Raw genomic sequence first — 5,717 nt, forward strand, 5'->3', positions numbered from 1 at the left:
CTACTGGGCTCTCAGTGTCACCTGATTATCCTTCTCTGTTTTTCTGGTGTGCTGTTGTTTCTCAAGCCTCTATTGTCCTTCAGCTTTGTATCCTATCACCTTCCTTCTGACTCTCATTAGATGACCTCACTTTCTAATTTACAGAGAAAATGGACACCGTCAGCCAAAGTCTCCTGACTCCTGTCTCTGCACGCACACACTTGCATCTATATCTATCCTGTTCTTCTACATATGTCTGTAGAATGTGTATCCCTTTCCCCAAATAAATGTCCTCTCTCTTCTGGGTTCCTAATTCCCATTATTTGTGCTTTTGCAGAGGGCTCACTCTATTAATTGTGCTCTTTCTTCCTTTTCTTTAGCTTTGCTCTCTTCGGTTATTCTTTCCAGTCTATATGGAAACTACTCCAACGAACCCCACCTCTTCCTTTAGCTATTGCCTCATTTTTCTTTCAATTTACGGCAAAACTTCCTGAAATAAGAAGTCTATATGTTAACTTTCATTTATTCATCTCTCATTCACTCTTTAACCCAAAGTAATCCAAGTTATGCTCCTGCTATTCTTCAGTGCCTATTCGTATAGGTGACAAGGGGTAAGCTTGTTGCAAAGTTGATTCAATAGATGTTTTTCAGGCATAATCGTATTTAACCCACTCACAGCATTTGACACTGGTAATAAGTCCCTCTGTCTTAAGATGATCTTGTCGTTGGTTTATGTGGTGTCATATGCGTCTGGTTTCTCCCATAACTCTCTGGCCCCTTCCTCTCAGTTTTCCTTGTGTTTTCCTCTTCATCTGTCTAGGTCTTCAGTGCTGGTATTGGTCAGAATCTCCTCCAAATGTAAGAACATATCTATTTCAGTATGTTTAATTTTCCATCCATATTCTGACATTTTCCAAATTTTGAAGCCAGCACATATGGCTTCTCTAAACTTCAGACCCAGTTAATCAATTGCCTACTGAACATGTCTTCTTGATTTTTCTATGGGTATTTGCAACTCAATACAGAACAATTTATCTCTTATTCCAAACCTGTTCTTTCTCCTGTGTTACTTTATCTCAGCTAGTCAAGCCTGAAATCTGAGATTGCTCCTTGATTTCTTCCACATTTCATCCAGTGTCTTAAGATGTTTTCACACAGCCCTAAGTATTTATCAAATCCATACAATTTCCCCACATACCTTAATCCCAGTCACTGTTCTCTCTTGCTTGGATTATTGCATGGACTTTAAAATGATTTCTTTATCTCCCGTATTGCTCCCAATCTATTTTCCACACTACAGACAGACTGATATTTTAAAAATAAAAGTCTGTACAAGTTATTGTCTTATTTCAAGCTCCTCAATTGCTTTCCATTGTTCAAAAAAGATGATGCTTTGACCCCTTTATGCAGGTTACATGATCTGCTCCTACATATTCATTCTGTTTTAACTGGCTAGTTTTCTTTACTTGTACACTTCACTTTATCCATGGTATTATAGTTTGAATATATCTTCCAAAACTCATTGAAATTCAATTGACATTACAACATTAAGAGGCAATTAATGCCATGGTCAAGGGAATAGATTATTTGTCACAGGAGTGGATTCCTGATGAAAGGATAAATTTGGCCCCCATTCTTCCTCCATCCTGTGCTCTTGCTGCTGCTGCCCTCTCTCACCATATGATGCCTTCTACCATGGTATGATGCAATACGAAAAGCCTTACGAGGTGTGGTCCCTCGATGTTGAACTTCCCTGCCTCCAGAACAGTAAGCCAAATAAATCTCTTTTCCTTCTCAAGTGTTCAGTCTGTGGCATTCTGTTATAGCAGCAGAACATAAAACGGGAAGTCGGTACTGCGGATGGAGTTGTTGCTGTAATAGCTTTAAGACCTGATGTTGTTTTTCCTGTTAGGGTTTAGGACTTAGGACCAGTTACTCCTCTTTTTTTTTTTTTTTTTTTCCTCTTTCTCCCTTTTGGAATGGAAATCTCTATCCTATGCTTGTCACAACATTGTTTTTTGGAAGTAGATATCTTGTTTTGATTTCATAGGCTCACAACTAGAAAGAATTTGTCTCCAGATGAATTGTGCCTTGAGTCTTATCCATATCTGATTTAGATAAGACTCTGGACTTCAGATTTTTGAGTTGGTGGAATAAGTTAAGACTTTGGGGGCTACTGGGATGGAATGGATGTATTCTGTGTGTGAGACTACATTGAGGGCCACGGCAAAATGCTGTAATTTGAATGCCTCCTCAAAACCTCATGTTAAAATTTAATTGCCATTTTAGCAGTATTAAGAAGTGCAGTCATTAAGGCCAGGCACGGTGGCTCACACCTGTAATCCCAGCACTTTGGGAGGCCGAGGTAGACGGATCACCTGAGGTCAGGAGTTTGAGACCAGCCTGGCTAACATGGAGAGACCCCATCTCTAAGAAAAAAAAGAAGGTCATTAAGAAGTAATTAGGGCATGGGGGCTCCATCCTTATAAATGGATTAATGCTATTATTGCAGGGATGAGTTAGTTATCATGGGAGTGGGCTCCTGATAAATGGTAAGTTTGATCCCCATTTCTCTCTTTTGTCATGATATGCCTTCCACCATGTTATCACACAGCAGGAAGGCCCTCACAAGATGCAACTTCTCAGTCTTGTACTTCCCAGCCTCGAAAACCATAAGCCAAATGAACCTCTTTTATAAGTTACCCAGACTTCAGTCTTCCACAGGACATAGATTAAGACACATGGTGAACTTCTTTTTAATTCCTCTAATATGCCATGTTTTCACTCTCTCTTTCAATCAGTAAGGGATTACTGACTCTATGTGTCAAGACTATGCAAGATACTCACTTGTAGACATTTTATATTTGTCTTCACTGTTTCCTCTGCCTTCACTCCTTCTTTCCTTCATCCTCTTTTGAATATAGCTAAATATTACTCCTTATTCTAGGCTTCCCCCAGGAAGTCTTTCCTGATATTTTTTGTATTACATGCTTCTGCTATATGCCTTCATGGTACCTTGAATCTCTTTGGTGGCAGAGTTTGCTATTCGGTTTTGTGTTTGCTTGTTTCATCACCAGTCTTTCATTCTAGGTTTTATGAGCAGATTATATCTGCATTGTTTACTACTATGTTTCTATCATCTAGAGAAAAAGGAGAGGCTTAATAAATATTTATTGAATAATAGATCAGTGAACATTTATAAAGGTTGGAGAAAGAACGTGCATTATATTTTTTTATCGTATCACCACTAAACTAAATAATAATGATAATTTCATCCTGGCCAGGTGTGGTGGCTCATACTTGTAATCTCAGCACTTTGGGAGGCCGAGGTGGGTGGATCACTTGAGGCCAGGAGTTAGAGTTCAGCCTCGCCAACATGGTGAAACCCTGTCTCTACTAAAAATACAAAAAGTTAGCCAGGTGTGGTGATACATATCTGTAGCCCCAGTTTCTTGGAAGGCTGAGGCACAAAAATTGCTTGAACCCAGGAGGCGGAGGTTGCAGTGAGCCACAATCATGCCACTGCACTCCAGCCTGGGCCACAGAGTGAGACTCTGCCTCAAAAAAAAAAAAAAAAAAAGAAAGAAAAAAAGAAAAAGAAAAAAATTACCTTTTTATTTTGAAGATGTTACAACATACCTGGAGAGATTGGCATAAGGAAAGGGTAAGACAAAGAAATTTGCTGACCTTGCACAGTTATAAATGTTGACACAAGGTCCCAAACTAGTACCACATTGACATAATCTGAAAGGGCTCTAGCGAGGGATGTCCTTATTGTTCTTCAGTCCTGAAAGCTAGATAGTCAAGTAGCACTTATGTGAGTATAATATCCAGATTCTCCCTCCGGTGTCCAGAATAGGAAAGGAAAAGAGAAAAGTAAAAAGGAAGCACAGAGGTTTATAGTGATCGTAGAAGTTCTTTAAACTGTATGTTTTTTGTTTTTTTTTTTAAGTTCAGCTTTTTATTGAACACATTATAGAAGGGATTTAGTCAAAAAGACCAAAGCCCATATCATCATCAGACTCCTTGGATTCTTCTTTCTTTGCTTCCACTTTCTTCTCCTCAGCTGGAGCAGTAGCAGTGGAGAGGCGGCAGGACCTCCTTCTGGTACAGCACCAGCTGCTGGAGCAGGCTCACCAGCCCCTACATTGCAGATGAGGCTCCCAATGTTGACGTTAGCCAGGGCCTTTGCAAACAAGCCAGGCCAAAAAGGTTCAACATTTACACCGGCTGCTTTAATGAGGGCATTGATCTTATCCTCCGTGACGGTCACCTCATCGTCGTGCAGAATGAGGGCCGAGTAGATGCAGGCAAGCTCGGAGACAGGGGCCATGGTGCGGGTGAGTGTGGGGCTAGCGCTGCCCGACGCGGTGCTAGTCGCTGGATGAAGAGAGGGCCTCACCCCAACGCGGCCTTAGCTTCCTCGGAAGGACCAAGCACCTTGGCGGCAGCTGAGGAAAGGGTAAACTGTATGTTTTAATTCTTACAGTTTAATTTCAAAGCTGAATGGGCCATAGTATCTCTAACCGCTGATAATGGATAAAGCAACATTCATTGCAAGGCTGCCAAATGCAAGGTGCTCTTATTAGTATGAAATCACCTAGAGGGGCAAAAATAAAGATTGACAGAGAATGACTTTATAACACTACAAAGTTAATGAGCATAGGAGTAAAAAGCCTAGGGCTAAAAGGCAAAGCTTAATATTTGTGTAAGGGATGGCACAGTGATCATTAATAAGACTGATAATACATCATTAATGGAATCAGAACTAGCAAAAGAGCAATGATTCCTATACGAATATTCTAATGGGTTGTTTATAATTTGTGCGGCTATTGTAGGCAATCCCCTGGAAACATTTGCATATCAAATCTAATGGCAGATCAGATTTAATAAAAGCTATACTGTTTATTGAGTTTAATCATATGCCGCAAACTGTGCTAAGACTTTATAAACATTATTGAATTTAGTATTCACATCAACCATGAAGTAGATATTATTATTCCCATTTCACATACTGACTGTGGTCAGATGTAGTGGAGTGGGGATTATGACTCCATAGCCTGTCTTCTAAATGTCTATTTTATCCAGTTATTTCTTTCCACAATTCCTAAGCAAGTACACCCCATTGGTATACATTTATTTCTCATATTAAGGATCTTCTTCAAGCTATAAAAGTCATGTCTTCCTAAAATAAAACCATTTAAGTTATGAAAAAGTCCTTTGCTTAATGTGACACATGTAGTGTGGGCATGATAGGGTGGCCGTGAAGATGAGAAAAGAGCTGGAATGTGATCTGTAAGTTTGCTTCTAACCCCAAAATTATGAGTCTTCAATTGGAGTGATTTGATGTGCTTAGATAAACCACTTATCCTAATGTGTTATTTGTAATTTGTATCCTCACTTTAAAAACATTGGGCAATATTCCTAGAAGATCTCTGTTAGTATGCCTTCAATGGATAATACTTTAAGCTAGCAATTAAAAACCACTTATTGAAACAGCTCTATGTATCTAATTTTTTTTAACTAGGCATTGCAGGCATTGTTTTAAGCAATATCAAGTTCAGCAAGGGTGATAGACATATAAACAATGAAATGAAATGCAAAGTATTATGAACCATATTTAATATTGTAGCAGAGATTTGTTAAGCTGGCCCTGCCATCATTGCTTCCCCTTTTCTTAGTGGAAAAAAATTTTTGCTTTTTTTTTTTCAAAGGAATCTATTTTGCTTATGACAATG

The 5,717-nt window shown here is 39.2% G+C and overlaps 1 pseudogene across 1 annotated transcript; it reads right to left on the reverse strand.

Moving 5' to 3' along the window:
* Positions 1–3,939: 3,939 nt before the first annotated feature.
* LOC116559882 lies at positions 3,940–4,437 on the reverse strand (annotated as a pseudogene). Its single transcript, XR_004272679.1, has one exon. The product of XR_004272679.1 is annotated as a 60S acidic ribosomal protein P1 pseudogene (transcript).
* Between the last annotated feature and the right edge of the window lie 1,280 nt (positions 4,438–5,717).

The sequence above is a fragment of the Sapajus apella genome, unplaced genomic scaffold (genome assembly GCF_009761245.1).
Source record: "Sapajus apella isolate SASKATOON/1434 unplaced genomic scaffold, GSC_monkey_1.0 scaffold1, whole genome shotgun sequence".
Classification (NCBI taxonomy): domain Eukaryota; kingdom Metazoa; phylum Chordata; class Mammalia; order Primates; family Cebidae; genus Sapajus; species Sapajus apella.